Source organism: Perognathus longimembris, chromosome 7, assembly GCF_023159225.1.
Source record: "Perognathus longimembris pacificus isolate PPM17 chromosome 7, ASM2315922v1, whole genome shotgun sequence".
NCBI classification, from domain to species: Eukaryota; Metazoa; Chordata; class Mammalia; order Rodentia; family Heteromyidae; genus Perognathus; species Perognathus longimembris.
In genome coordinates, this window is record NC_063167.1 from 33,637,744 (window position 1) to 33,654,785 (window position 17,042).

General features: G+C 35.5%; 1 protein-coding gene across 1 annotated transcript in view; it reads right to left on the bottom strand.

Moving 5' to 3' along the window:
- The window catches only part of Faf1 (Fas associated factor 1), a 296,655-nt gene that overhangs the window by 135,882 nt on the left and 143,731 nt on the right, over window positions 1-17,042 (bottom strand). The window lies entirely within an intron of this gene.

The following is a 17,042-nucleotide window of genomic DNA, read 5'->3' on the forward strand; positions in this document are numbered from 1 at the left end:
AGCATTTGTCTAGCATGCATAAATCCCTGGATTTAAGCCCTAGCATTTTTTTAAAAAGTGAAAATTATCATATAATAAATATAAAACCACAACTACCGCATAAACAAATATATTCTATGAAGAAATGGCTGAGTTGGGATATAATTTAAACAGGAAAAAAATCAGGGAGAAGAATGCAAAGGCCATCATCAGAACTGCATTTAGAGAACATGGAACAAGAAGAAGAGAACTAAAAAACAACCTAAAGTAGTAAGCAACAATCAGAGTTTGCAGGGTAATTTCAGCAAATTATTACACTGGGTAGATTAACATCTTGCTAAAAAGAAAAACCAAGAATTGCTTTTATAACATATGAAGAGTTGGCTGAGAGGAAATGAGAATGGATATGAGAGCTCAATTTAGAGGTTTGGCAATAATAAAGTTTTAAAATATTAGTAGATTAGGACAGTGGCAGTGGAAATGGACAGAAGTAAATGCATGGGAGATTTACAGATATTAAGACTGACAATGACTAATAATGATCAGTAAATTCAACAAGAGAAAGAGATATCAAGAACAACTTTCATCTGGTTTGTGTAATTGTAGATAGTCATTCCATTTATGGAAGTAGGGGGTCTTAAAAAATAGTATTAGCTATGGCCAAAGAAAAACAGAAATTCAAATTTTGGATATGTTGACTTCCAAGTCTTTTAGGATACCTATATGTAGATTATAAGAAGACTAATTCAGGAACTGCAATGGGACAATGAAGAAGACACAACCATAAATCTGTTAATCATTACGGCACAGTGGTACTTAGACTACAGATATGATACGAACACACTGGAAAACACATTGCAGCATTTCGACATTTAATGACTTGATGAAGAAGAAAGACCTTGTAAAAACAAAAAAAGGAAAGAACAAGAAGTAGCAGGGGTAAACCAGGAAAATGTGGTATTCTGGGAGTCAAGAAAGAATCATTCAAGTAGTTTTCAACAGTGTTAAATGCTGTTACCAAGTGTTCAAATTAGTCCAGAAGCAGTAACTACAAATAACTGCCCCCCTCATCAACTGCAGAATAGATAAATGATGGGCACAATCTATATGCAATAATAATATTAGAAAGCAACAACAATGAACAAGCCATAACTGCAACTACATGTAAAAATATAGATCCATTTCACAAACATTTGGCTGAACAAAATGGGAAGATTGGAAAGACTATGGTTCAAGATCAGTCTGAGCAAAAAGCTTGGGAGAACTCATCTCAACCAATATAAGGCTGACTACAGTGGCACATACTATCATCCCAGCTATGTTGGAAGCTTCAGTAGGAGAATCACAGTCTCAGTTAACTTGGGCATAAACATGAGACTCTATCTGAAAAACAAAGAAAAAAGGGCTGATGATATGATTCAAAGGGCAAAGTACTTTCCTGTCGAGTATAAAATCCTGAGTTCAAACCTCAGTACTAGTAAATAAAAAATAGAATAAAATAAAGGGAAGATATAAAGTACATGGAGGGGGAGGGGGAGAGGGAGGGAAAAGAAGGCTAAGAAAGGGGAAGGAAAAAGGAAGGAAAAGGGAAGGGAAAGCTCACTGACCTGGTGAACACAGCAATCATACTTCACTGTAAATGACACAAAGACCTGTCACCATTTCTATCACAAATGGTATAAAATGGAACTACAGTCACAATAAATGTAGCATGCTCACTGCTGAGTTGTTGAAGAATAAACATGACAGAATTGCACAGGAATCCCATTGTTGATTTACTAGGAGAGGCAGAAAATGTGGCATGGCCATTCTGTTTGAGTTCAAATCACTGCTATTTATTAATTTTGTAGCTGCACAAAGACTTCAATTTGCTCATGTTAGGGAGATTGAGTATATAGTGCTAACATTTGTTTATAGTAAGTTCTAAACTACTATCTAAAATTCCTGGAAAGGTAGGTCTAAGCAAAAGACCAACCCCATGGGACCAAATATATATATATATAAATCTCTTGGTGTGCATAGTAGATGAGATCAGGAAACTAGGCTCAGAAAAGAAAATAATAATTTGGATTTTTTTGATTTTTTTTTTTTTTTTTTTTGTGGTGATCCTAGGGCTTCAATTCAGGGCCTGGGACCTGTCCTTGAGGGTTTTGGTTTTTGGGTGTTTTTTTCTTTTTGGTCTAATGGTTAACACTTTACCACTATCAACCACTACTCGTGTGTGTGTGTGTGTGTGTGTGTGTGTGTGTGTGTGTGTGTAGAGAGATACTAATTGGAGATTAATAGATTTTCCTGCTTGGGCTGGCTTTGAATCATGATCTTCAGACCTCATCTCCTTAGTAACTAGGATTTACAGGTATGAGCCACCAGAGCCCCAGTAGATAGCAATTCTTAAACATATGAATGATATGTCCTTAAAGACATTGTCAGTGAGTGGTACATTTTTGAAAAAATGGATAACCTAAAAATTGATAACCACAGCGCTAAAAAATAATCCATTCTGCTGGGCATTGGTGGCTCACATCTATAATCCTAGTTACTTAGGAGGCTAAGATCGGAAGAATGCAGTTTGAAGCCAGGTTTGGCAACAAAGTCTGTGTGACTATTATCTCCAATTAACCACCAAAAAGCTGGAAGTGGAACTGTCGCTTAAGTGGTAGAGTGTAAGCCTAGAGCAAAAAAGCTCTGGGACAGCTCCCAATGCCAGAGTTCAAGCCCCAATACTGGATCAAAAACAAGAAGAAGAATAAAAAACCTACTTCATCTAATAATTTAAATTTCTCTTTCCTCTTTCTTATCAAAGCAGATGGTAAGTAAACCATAAATAATATAATGAGCACTGATGGGTAATAAGAGCCAACCATACACAATTTTAAAATGTCATGTCTGTTACAGATATTTGAGTAATTTGAGAGTTTGTGTCTGCTCTTAATGAGACTGAAAAATTAGAAACAACTACACAAATGACAGCTCCCACTTTCAATTGCACATGTAAGTGGGGATAACTTAGGTTTTGTTAGGCTAAATTGGTTTCAGTCTTCATTCATGTGCTATCCATACTTGTTTACCAAACATGACTCACCAGCAATTTGGATATCAGGGAATACAACCTCAGTCTTTTCCATATCTTAAGATTCTCAAGTTACTTCTCAGTCTATTTGACTTGCTTTTTTTTTTTTTTTTTTTTTTTCCGGCCAGTCCTGGGCCTTGGACTCAGGGCCTGAGCACTGTCCCTGGCTTCCTTTTGCTCAAGGCTAGCACTGTGCCACTTGAGCCACAGCGCCACTTCTGGCCGTTTTCTGTATATGTGGTGCTGGGGAATCGAACCCAGGGCCTCATGTATACGAGGCAAGCTACTCTTGCCACTAGGCCATATCCCCAGCCCCTTGACTTGCTTTTTGTTTCTGAGTTTCTTTTAACCCACAGTTTTAGGAATAAGATTTAAGCACTTTCTATCTCGTATCAGATTTTCATGGCTCAATTTGGAAATAACAGTTTTGTTTTTTATTTCTTCATTATTACCAACTACATAGACACTGATCTCTGGCTTTTTAAGGTCTGCTATATTTATCCATCTGGCTGGAGCTCTTTCCTCAAGTATGAGGAATAACTCTCCTATCTTTTCAAGCCTAGGAAAAAAACAATAACATCCTCTATTATATCTCCAGTTATTTCTTTAATTGTTTTCCTCTCATCATTCCCTACGATCACATTTCTTTTGAATTTGAAGCACTTCATATAAACTATTTTATAAAACATCTATTTTTAAAAATTACTGCACTACATTCAAAAGAAATAATAATCCCAATGAAAAAAAGTGTCAAAATGAAGCCACCTGCCTTAAAATAACAACATATTGAAGCAATAGTATCAAACAGTACATAGAATGAATAGACAACTCCTAAACTTTGAGATGGAACAGCCAATGTGTTTAGCCAAAGTATTTAAGTTAGGTAGGTACTTTCCCTTATTAAAGCAAAGGACTATTTATGCTACCACTAACATTTTTAATATATTCAAGTCAACTTGTTACAGATGGTTTGGGAACATTTATTGGTTCTTTAAAGTTTTATTGGTAGTATTAGGCCTAACTTGTCATAATTAATTCAATCCTCTTGCACTTTGAAATCTCCACAATAATAAGAACTTTATCAGGCTGGTGTTGGTATGAGGTGGCACAGCAAACTGAAATCCCACTGGGAGCAGTGCACAGACTTCTCCTCTAAGCAGCAAAAAGCTGTTATCATTTTCTGAATTACAGGAACTATAAAAGGACACTCTACTCAAGCTGCCGCTGAATGTCACCTGAAAAGCAATCACAAAAGGGCTCTGTCTTGGCTTATCTCTGAGCTCTGTCACTACGGCAACCAGCAGGGAATAAGTATCTGTGGGTCTATGAATTTCAGAATCCCATAAAAGCCAGGGCTAAAAAGGCATGTGCAGCCTCTCAGAGATTGACTGCATTAATACATTAGCAAATACTGTGAAACACTGGATAAATGTCAGCAATTATGGAAAAAGCGTCTAATAACGATATTCGTTGCCTGTCAAACCCCCGTGAGGTTTGATATGTAACTGCCACTCAAAGCTGTCTGTAATTTTATCTCTTTTATACATCTGAATCCACAGCATCCAAATTTGTACTTTGAAAGTAATAAACTGTAAAGCAGTTCATTCCATGTTGATCACAACTGTCAACAAACATAGAATAAAGAACAAAAAGACTTCCACATTGGCTTTCGAAACAATCAGTACCAACAATCCCTTGTGGGTATTTATTTTTCAAAAATTATATTTTATACATGTAGAATATTAAACAATGTCATGATATGTAACAGAATTGATCTGACTATCGACTGACTTTGAGCTTAAAAGGCTCCTTCTATGCTTAAATGCTCATTTTATGCCTTTGCTTTGGGTTAAAAATTTCTGAGACTTTATAGCCATTAGACATACTTGTTAAAAAAAAAATCACATTTTTTGCATACTCAAAATATCTTAGACTTTCTTTTACATCCCAAACTGGCTACTTTGATATTTTTCACCATCTTTTAAAAATATGGAATTATGGGCACGTTATTTTATCTGAACTCAAAGGCCTAAAAGCACAATGTAATAAGCTGAGACTATTATTCATGCTCATATTTCCATTGCTCGGAAATTATTTATTAAGAAATCTTATCACATATGTTACAGCTGTTCAAATGCAATAGACAGCATGTTAACTTGCATACACAAATGTCAGAGATTAAGTAACACACATATGTGTTATAAACAACTGTTTTATTTCTCACACTATAGACAGGTCAGGTAAAAGGTTCCAATAAGACCTCTCACAGTAACAGGAAAAGTGCCTGGTTTCTAGAAGTAGAGAAGAGGTAATGCTAATATGTACTGAAATACTAAGTAGCTATTTATTATTTTTTAGAGTTAAGTACTGACTTTCAGTGGCATATTTCAATCAATTTAAGCAATATTAGTTGAGTGTTAACCAGACCTGTTTCCTGTCCTCAAAGAGTTCACAGTCCATTAGAAATAACGTTATTACAAATACTATTTACAACCTAACTAGAAGGAAAGGTAAGTTTAAAGTTTTCTGGGAAAATTTAGAAAAATAGTAACAGTATTCCCCAGTTTACAGTATTCCTACTAAAGATTATTTACAATACCACTTGACTCAAATGAGATTTTTTTATTGATGTTTGATGATTGTTAAGTAACTTGAGCTTAAAAGGCTTCCAAACTACAAATCACATATAAATACCTTTTAACACCACCTAGCACTAAGTAACTGTTGTAAAATTGATTCATTCTCTGCTACATTAATACAGCTACTATTCAAGAATGTATATACCAATGTGACATAGCAAAAATCTGAACTGTTCATCTTTTAAAAGAGTAAAAAGTACATTTTTGCTGTTTTTGTCTTGGATTCGATAACTATAAAGCTTCACTAGTTCTAAAATACAAATATGCATGATAACATAAACAGGGCTCAATATGTTTAGACACAGACTGACTAATGTATGGTATACTTAGGGGAGGAATCCAAAGGTGTAATTCCTCTGAACAATGTACTGTAAATCAAAACAAATACCAAGAAGTGAAAATATGTTGTGAGGGGAGAGGGCAGGGGGAAGCCGAAGAATAGAGGAAGGGAAGGTAAGCAAAGTAGTCACTGTATTCAATATACATTATGTAAAAAATGAGCTACACAACTTGAGAGTAAGGATGAAAGAAGAAAATGGGGGAGAAGGAGGGAAGAGGTGACACTCACCAAGATGTGTTGTACACTTAATCTGACTTAGGGAATTTGTAACTCACTTTGTACAACTACTTAATAATAATGAAAAAAATTATAAAGGTCAAACTCAATTTAATCAAATTAAAACTGAAAATCAGCCTAATTTATCTACTTTCTACAACTAGAAATACAAAGAATAATTTACGTCTTTTTAGTGGACAATTTTATCTTTAAATTTGTGACAGATCAAACATGGGTACAAAAAATACAAGACAGGAGTTTGGGGCATACTTCAGTAATAGAGTATGCACTTAGCATAGGTCTTGGGTTTGGTATCCAACACAATAACAAATGAACAAATAAGGCCAGTCATCATGGCACATACTCAAAATCTCAGCTACATGAAAGATGGAGAAAGAAAAGTGGTTTGAGACCAGCTCTGACAAAAGCTAGTGAGATTCTGTATCAAAAATAAGCCTAAGTGAGGCACTGATGGCTCATGTCTATAATCCTAGCTACTCAGGAGGTTGAAGTCTGAGGATCACAGTTCAAAGCCAGCCCAGGTAGGAATGGCTGTGAGATTCTTATCGCCAAACTAACCACCAAAACTAGAAGTGGCACTGGGGCTCAAAATGTTAGAATGCTAGCAATGGGAGCAAAAAGAACTCAGGGATAGTACTCAAGCCCTGAGCTCAAGCCCCATGACTGAAGACACTCCCCCCCCCACCCGCCCCCACCACCAAAAAAAAAAAAAAAAAGAAGACGACAAGCATTGTCTTACATTCCTATCCAGGAAGTGCAGATAGGAGCACATAGTTTGATGCCAGTCCAGGTATCAGCACAAAAATGTAACTAAAGGCCAAAGGCTTAGAAGTATAGCTCAAGTGGTAGAATGTTTGCCTTGTAAGAACAAGGCACTAACTTTAATCCCCAATACTACAAAATGAAAGAAAAAAATACCACCATCACTACTACCACATACACAAACAACATTATAACTTAAATACTCAATAAAAAAATACTGCAATTTAACTACATCAGTCTCTGAAATCCTAAAGTGACTCACCATACCTTCAGTTACATGGATCGCTTACTTGGTACTTAAAGTACCAAAAATACTGTTTTTCATCACCTCTCATATTAAATATAAGGTCTTCTAACCTCTTTCTAACAATGACACATTATTTTCACAAAAGCCCAAATATTTTAAATCGAATTCATGTATCACTTTGTTCTTCTCATATCTAATATTTATCCACCAAAGACTTATATAATGATCTAAGGAATATCTTTACTAATAATATCTTCTGAGTACCGCTATTAAATTTATTAAACTAATTTCTACACCATCACAAGAAGTTCATTCTTCATCTCAAGCCGGTATTAGAGTCCTTCTTATTCAGTGAATATATCTGCACAGTTCTACAAACTTTGCTCAGGATTTACTCTTCAAAGAACATTGGGGAGGGGAATATTAAGACAGCTATAAGATAGCTAATGATATATTGCCTTGTGGTAGATTGGGAAGAATTATGATCTTAAAATTACTGAGTGTGCCAGGTACAAGTGGCTCATGCCTGTAATCCTAGCTATTGAGGAGACTGAGAACTAAGGACTGCAGTTCAAAGCCAGCAAGAGCAGTAAAGTCTATGGAGACTCTCATCTGCAACTAACTACCAAAATGCCACAATAGAGTTGTAGCTTGGCTTCACAATTGCTTTTGTATGTTTGTCTGCTAGTTTTGCTAGTTTTAATCCTTAATTCTTAGCAACTTTTGCTGCATCTACAAAGAAATAAGCTAGTAAATATTTTATATACAGGGCTGGGAATGTGGCTTCGTGGGAGAGTGCTGGCCTAGCATGCATGAAGCCCTGGTTTCAACGACTCAGTATCACATAAATAGAAAAAAAGATGCCAGAAGTGGCGCTGTGCCTCAAGTGGTAGAGCAAAAGCTCTGATATAATGCTCAGGCCCTGAGTTCAAGCCCCAGGACTGGCCAAAAAAAAAAAAAAAAAAAAAAGAATATACACATGATTTTTCTTTTTCCTTTCAAATCTATATGCTGTCTTTCTTCCTTACCTTATATTACTAGTTAGGAATATCATAACAGCACTGTGGGAGTGAACATCCTTGCCTCATTTCTAATCTTAGAGTGAAATTATCCTCCCTATAGCTTTTGACATAATTCTCTCAGGTTACAGAAATTTTCTCTATTTGCAGTTTTCTGAATTAATTTGCTTTAAAAAATTAGCATTTTTTGCAAATCAAAACAACATTGAGATTCCATCTCACCCCAGCAAGAATGTCATATATCAAGAAAACTAATAATAACAATTGTTGGAGGGGATGTGGCCAAAAGGGAACCCTACTTCATTGTTGGTGGGAATGTAAACTGGTTCAGCCACTCTGGCAAGCAGTATGGAGATTCCTCAGAAAGCTAAATATAGAACTCCCCTATGACCCAGCAGCCCCACTGTTGGGTATCTATCCAAAAGCCCACAAACAAAATCACAGTAATGCCACCAGCACAACAATGTTCATCGCAGCACAATTTGTCATAGCGAGAAGCTGGAACCAACCCAGATGCCCCTCCATAGATGAATGGATCAGGAAAATGTGGTACATATACACAATGGAATTTTATGCCTCTATCAGAAAGAATGACATTGTTCCATTTGTAAGGAAATGGAAGGACTTGGAAAAAGTTATACTAAGTGAAGTGAGCCAGACCCAAAGAAACATGGACTCTATGGTCTCCCTTATTGGGAATAATTAGTACAGGTTTAGGCAAGCCATAGCAGAGCATCACAAGGCCCAATAGCTATACCCTTATGAACACATAAGATGATGCTAAGTGAAATGAACTCCATGTTATGGAAACAATTGTTATATCACAGTTGTAACTACTTTCAACGTCCTATGTGTATGTGTAGTTTCTATTATTGATGATGTTCTTGTATCACCTTCCTATGGTTGTACCTACACTATCTCTGTAATCTTATCTGAGTATATTGGAAACCGTGTTTACTGGTATTGGAAGTAGGAAATTCAAAGGGAATACCAAATTTGAGAGACACAGGGTAAAAAAGAAGAAATAACTACAAAAGCAATACTTGCAAAACTGTTTGGTGTAAGTGAACTGAACACCTGGCGGGGGGGGGGGGGAGGAAAAGGGGGGAAGGGAGGGGAGCATGAGGGACAAGGTAACAAACAGTACAAGAAATGTATCCAATGCCTAATGTATGAAACTGTAACCTCTCTGTACATTAGTTTGATAATAAAAACTTGAAAAAAAATAGCATTTTTGAAGATTCATTAATATACGTAAAGTTCACCAGTACTCAGGTATATAAGCAAACACACATTTCTAACTACTCCTAAATATTTTTTGTGGTCCTGTGAGAGTGAATCTCTACCATTCCTTGTCAACCCACTGAGATTATTTCTGAAGTTATATATTTTTTTGTTTTTTTTTCTAGATTGTACCTAATTGGAACCATATAGCTATATAGTCTTCTGGGTCTGTTGTCACTTATCAACTGTTGTATATCAGTAGTTTGTTCCTTCCCATTTGGAATAGTATTTGGTTTTACATATATTGTGGTTTGTCATTACTTGATGGGCATATGGACACTCATTTCTGGCTGTTATGAATAGAACTTCTATATACGCTCAACTTCAAATCTACGTAGAAACATATCCTTTTGCCCTCTTTGGTAAATACCTAGCAACTGGGATTGTACATTAAATGTGTGTGTTTAATTTTCTAATAAACTGACACTGTTTTCCAAAGTAATGATACCATTTTGTATTTCCACTTGGCTAATCATTGCCATTTTAAGCTACTTGATTAGTTATGTGTTTTCTCATTTTGTTAATAGATTAATTACATTGGTTTACATTCCAATATGGAACCATCCACATGTATTCCTAGAAAAAAAAATCACAATGGATCATGATGTCTTATCCTTTGCAGTATGTATGTCTTAAATGTTATTTGTTCCCCATCTGTCTTTAAAAATAGCAGCTTTATTGAGATATGATACTGTATCACATAAAATAGTTTCTTTTTTATCCTTCACTATCCATATGATTGATCTGTAGTGACGTACCCTTTTCAATTCCTTGCATTTGCAATTTGTGTCCTTTCCCTGTATTTTATTAATCTAGCAAGAAATTTATCAAATTAATTGATCTTTACAAAAAGAAAACAGCAATAAGTCAGTTTCAATCATTTCCTCTATCATTAGCTTTTTTATTATTTCACTGATTTCTTAACTTTATAATATTTTATTCGTTTGGATTTAAATTTTCTCTTCTTTTCCTTCTTTCTTAAGGTAGAAGACAGATCACAGATGTTGGTCCTCCTCTTCTAATATAAGCATTTAAGGTTATAAGTGCCACTTAAATGATTAAGGTTATTGCTTGGCACAGATGGCTCACACCTGTAATCATAGCCACTCAGGAGGAGAGATCTGAAGACTGTAATTCAAAGCCAATTAGGACAGGAAAGTCTGTGAGATTCTTATCTCCAATAAACTACCAAAAATCTGGAAATAGAGCTGTGGCTCAAATGGTAGAGCACTAGCCTTGAGCAGAAAAGCTCAGGTACAGCACCCAAGCCCTGAGTTCAAGTCCCAGGACTAGCACACTAAAAAATAATTAAGTTTATAATATGATTTTTATATTGTCTTCATTCTATTTTAAATGCATTCAATATTTTTGTTCTATCTTCTTTGACTAATGGATTTTTTGAATGAAGCTGTTAATTTCAAATTTTAAGATATTTTCAGGTACTGTTATTAAATAAGAAAGCAAAATCATTTAAGTGTAATTATGAACTGGTTTTTTTGTCTTTCTTAGTTCTATCAGCCTTTGCTTCAGATATTTTGAATTGTTATGTTCATACAGATTTAGGGTGGTTATATCTTTTTGGTGAGCTAAACTTTTAGTCATTATAAAATCTCTGTGGCCTCTTCTCACTTATTTAACTTATTTACTTGTATACTATGGTTTTGTGACTTGAACCCAGGACTCTGTGAATGTTAGAAAAGTGCTCAAATCACAGTGCTACATCCTCAGCTTTCACTAGGGTGTTCTTATGTTTGTGCTTACATGGTAAAATTTTCTAATCATTTAGTAAAACACAATGAAAGGTATATTATTCTATTATTGTTACTTGGAATATGTATACACACACACACACTCTCTCCTGGGTCTTGAACACAGGGCCTGAGCATTGACCCTAAGCTTCTTTGGCTCAAGCTAGCACTTTACCAGTTGAGCCACAGCACCATTTCCAGTTTTTTCTGTTTATGTAGTACTGAGGAACTGAACCTGCATGCTAGGCAAGCACTCTGCCACTAAGCCACATTCCCGGTCTGGAATATATTTCTTATAGGCAGCATCTAGTTGAATCTTACTTTTAAGACTAATTCTGGTGAAGTGTTGGTAGCTTACACCTGTTATCCTAGCTACTCAGGAAGCTAAGAGCCTCTTCAGTTCAAAGCCATCTCGGGCCACAAGACTCTAATGTCCAATTAATCATGAAAAAAGCAGGAAGGGGCACTGTGGCTCAAGTAGTAGAGCACTAGCCTTGAGCACAAAAGCTCAGGGACAGCACCCAGGCCCTGAGAGTTCAAGCCCCAAGACTAGTAAAACCACAAAAACAAAAAACAACTAATTTTGAAGTTGAGCACCATTAGTTTATGATTGTAAGCCTAGCTCCTTGTGAGGCTGAGAAGATTGTATATCAAAGCCAGCCTGGGCAGAAGTTTTTGAGACCCCTTTTCAGTGGATGGTTGGATATGATGGTGTATGCCTGTCATCCCAGATTGCAGGAGGCTCTGAGATTAGGAGGAATGCTGTTTCAAACCAGCTTGAACAGAATAAACGAGTCTCATTTCAATGGAAGAGAGCTAGGTGTGGTAGCATGAATCTATCACCCTAGCTACAATGGGAAGCCTAAAATAGGTAGATTGTGGTCCATATGTGCCTAGGCAGAAAGTGGGACCTTATGTTTAAAAATAAAAAGTGCAAGCATCAGACCATGGAACTACTCTAGTACTGCACTGCCCTTCCCCAAAAGAATTAATTTTGACAATTTCTTCCTTTTAGTGTGCAAACAAATTACATTTACTGTAGTGGTCTATATGGTTAAATTTAAACCATTTTACGTGGTCTTGTGTTCGTGTCATCTTTTCCTTGTTTCCTCTTCTTTTAGTTTTAGTATACTTCCAGTCTGGTTTTTGTGCTACTGTTGTTACACATTTTGCTTCAACATGTTAAAAACTCCACATTGCTTATTACTATTTTTCATTTAAAAATAGGCAAATGTATTTTACTTTAATTATATATTCATCATTTGTACTCTTCTTCCTGATGTGCAGATCAACTTTATCATTTTCCTTTTTCCTAAACAATGTCCTTTAGTATTTTTGTTGTTTTGAAGGTTTGCTGGCACTAAAACCAATTTTTGTTTCTCTAAGATTATTTATCTTTGATTTTTGAAAGATTATTTTCATCGGCTATCAGATTTTAACACTATTTAAAAAATTGGGGCAATTTTGAAATGTCACTCCATTGTCTTCTAGCTTGCATTATTTCTGATGGGATATCTAAAAATTCTGTTTGGCTTCCTATGTGTAATTTCTCTGGACAGAATGCAAGACTATCACAGAATTAATGTCTTTCTTTAGATTTCTGAATTAATACCTTCAAACAAGGACAATATACACTTGTATAATCCCAGCACTTGAGATGCTGAGACAGGAGGACTGTCTACTTTGGACCAGGCTGGGCTACACATCAACACTTTGTCTCAAAAACAAAACAAAATTGTAACCCCTTTGTAGAACCATGTAAAGATAATTAAGATACCCAATTTTAAAAACCAAACAACAACAACACAGTAAAAATAGTATTTTATCCTGTCTTCTAGTTGCTTACAAGAGGAAAGAAAATTCCCAGAGCAGTTACCATTCATGGGCATGAGCAGCAATCCATAATCCTTGCATTTTAATGAACTAGAATCAAAATTTATAGCATCAGAACTAAGTGCTTAAAAGCTGCCTACTGGTAATTGTCTAGTTTCTATGAGCATTCCTTCATATTTACTAAGTTTTAAGTGTGTTCCTGAGTGCTTCAATCACATTCCTAAAAACTTCTTTTTCTCTGTTTAAGATAGAGTCCATTTCACAACTTTTTTAACCTGTTAAAACTACATTTTATTTTGCTGCTTTCAAAGCTGTTCTTTCTATCTGGTTAGTCTTTGCCTGTGTTATTTGTACAAGACTCCATATGTTTACAAGGGCAATGGACTCCCTCCATCCTTACCTCAAGCTACTGAGTCTAACCACCATCGAAAGCAACATTATCCATGACCTTGCCAGTGAAGATGTGTAAAGATTGTCTGAATCTGTCTGCCCTAAGACAGGTTAACAAAGTAATTTAAATAGCATAAAATGACCCTGGAGCTACTCAAAACATGCTTCTGTTTTCCCATGTGTATGTTATATAAAGAAAGTACTTACTCGAGGGAAAAAGAGTTAATGTTTGTTGAGTGCCTACTAAATGCCAGACATTACATAAGGGTGTTGGCAAGCTTTTTCTGTAAAGGGCCAGACAGTAGGTATTTTGGATTTTGTGGACCATACTTTTTTTATTGTTGCACGTATGGATTCATGTCAATATAGTGTAAAAGCCAGTATATACAATATATAAACAGATGATGACAATCTTCACAATGCACTTTGAAAGATGTTAACACTGCCTTCATTTTATAGATAAACTCACATTTTCTACAACTTATTTTTTTAAAGGCATTTTGGAATATCAATGAAGTGGTATTAATCTGCACACATGGGATCACAAAATTGTTACAACTCAATATACAATGTAGCTTTCCTCTTACCTAAATCTTACCGGCCATTGAAGAAATACTTTGCTTTAAAATTTACTTAGCCACTACCAGAGTTTGCACTCAGGGCCACATGCTTGCTCACTAACTTTTTGACTGGGCTAGCATCAAATCACAATCTTCCTAAGTCTGGTATTATAGGTGTAAGACACTATACTTGCCTCAAAGATTTTTTTCTTTACTATTAAAAAATTATGTGCATTTATGTGCATGTGTCTGTGTGTAGTTTTTGCCTAGTTATCTTTTATCTTTTGGAAGGGCTACTGAGTGATGGTTTTGCTTATAAGTCATCTCATATTGTCACTGTACAAATATTTAATAGGTTACTTTTTGACTCTTAACAGACCTCTGATGCTAAAATTCATAATTTCTCAAATTCTGAGTTAAGATCCCAGAATGACAGAGTGACAGAAGACCACTGGTGATCTTAAAAGAAAAGGGCATACCATCAAAACGTTTTAACAAAAGGATTACTTACCTCCTTTGTATAATCACTATTAAATTAAATCTCACAATTAAAAACTACATTTATATTACATTATAATGTGTCTAAACACAATTCAATATTGAAGTTATTTCCACTCTCTGAAAGCTAAGAGCATCTTTGTTAAAGTGTAAAGTAGAATTCTGCTTACTGTCATAGGAAGAAAATATTTCCCTGATGAGAGTATAAAAGGAACTGAAATGAGTTATTGACGATTTATATAGTATTTCATACCCCCATTAGAATACAAAAAGCAAAGAAACACTTAACTGTGAAGAGAAACAACAATGTATAAATGATTGCTGACTTTACTGAGTAGCCTGAAAATGTCAGAAGACCAGTCTATCAGGTTCATAAGAGATGTTAAGATTACACATGAATTTAATTATAAGTCTATTTCTTTGTCTTGTTTTCTAAGTCAAGGGCTAATGAGTACTATAGCAGTCATTTACTCATTAATTTCAGTAAGACTGAAGTAAATATTTTCTGTGTTAGTGCAAAGTATTTCTCATATAGTATAAAATGAATATGTTTTAATATAGTTCTTTACTGCCTTCCATTTTTAAAGAAATCTTCACTAGTATATAATTTACAAATATTTAATGCACATTTAATAATTTTTAGTCAAGTTAGTAGTGCATAATCTTTCTGTTTCAAATTTTTATTATCAAACTGATGTACAGAGAGGTTACAGTTTCATACATTAGGCATTGGATACATTTCTTGTACTGTTTGTTACCTTGTCCCTCATACCCCCCCTCCTCCCCCTTTCCCTTTTCCCCCCTGAGGTGTGCATAATCTTTACCACAATCTTAATTTTAGAACATTTTCACCACTCCAAATCCATTAATTTCTTGCGTTACGATATCTCCACAAATTCATCCAGGCCACTGCTCTGCTATCTAAAGCTACTGTATATTGAAAGCCACACATTTCTGCAACTGAGTAGAAAAAGTGCAAAATTAACTTCACTTTTAATGACCTTTAAAACCAATCCTCTACTCTGGCACTGAAAAATGAATGTTCAGGTGCTTTCACTGAAATTTAGACCATTCTAAGTATTAAGTTATGGCACAGTCTTGGAAAGAAATTAATTATATTTTTGTTGGTAACACATTTCAGGCTGTTTACACAGCTGACATTTCTCAGCTGTACCCAATCCATGCCCTAAGCTGTGAGGACTATCTTGTTTTGTAGCAGATGCCTCCACTTGAGTGATTTCAGTAAGTATAAAAACACCACAGCCTGCAACAATATAGATTACAAGCACCAGCTTTGCAAGTTTTTATAGTTCTAATGAAAGAAAGTTTTATGACATGTACATGGCTAGAAGAGATTTAAAATGCCATACTTAAGCCTTTTTTTCCCTTCTTTTTGGTGCCTAATCTCAAGCACTGGAGCTAGAGAGTAGATCTGCTGTGGCACCAGTTAAAAGCAGTCTGGCCCTAAACATCTTTGTTGTAACAAATCATGCAGCTAAATGCAACATCCTGCCAATGTGGCAACATTTGCTCTGGGGAAATGTGGGCAGGCAACACTTCACAGGTTCTGGGACAAGGTGTAAATATAAATAATGAGGCAAAGTGATCAGCCTCTTAATGGGGATTCCTTTCCCTCTTCTGCTTGCTGTCATTTAGTTACAGCATCATGTAGCATTATGTTCTTTCTGGGTTACTGTCAGTTTCACCTGCTTTCCATGTTTTCCTATAATAATGAAAGAGCATTACAACTATTTGTTGAAAAGGTAAATGTAAAAGAAAAGTTAAATGTTACAGAAATCTTTAAATCATGGAATCTCATAAACGTCTGTCAAATTAATTAGCACATAAAATGGATGAGGCATTTGTTACAGAAGAAAAAATTGTATTAAAATTTTTCTTTCTTTTTTTTGGTCAATTTTCTTTTGTTCTTTTTGTTTTCTGTTTTGTGTTGTGGCACTGGAATTTGAACTCAGGGTCTCTTGATAATTCTATTGGCTTCTTTACTGTGCTGCAGGTGTTCTACCACTTGAACAACACCTCCAGTCCTGTGCTTTGCTAAATATTTTAGAGATGGAGTCTTGTGTGTGTGCGTGCACACGTGCATGCATGTACATGCTGGTAATATGGCTTGAACTCAGGGCCTCATTGTCTTGTTTGGCTTTTTCATTCAAGACTAACACTTTACTACTTGAGCTACAGCTCAACTTTTGGCTTTTTGCTGATTAAATGGAGTTAAGAGTCTCCTAGATTTGACTGCCCAAGGTGGCTTCAAACCAGAATCCTCCGATCTCAGCCTCTAGAGCAGCTACAGTTATAGGTATAAGCCACTGATACACCACTAGTTGAATTTTCTTATTGCTTTTGAAATTGCTCCTGGTCCTGGGCAGCTACCCAGAACATCACAAGCCAGGATATCATAAAGACACTTGCATATCC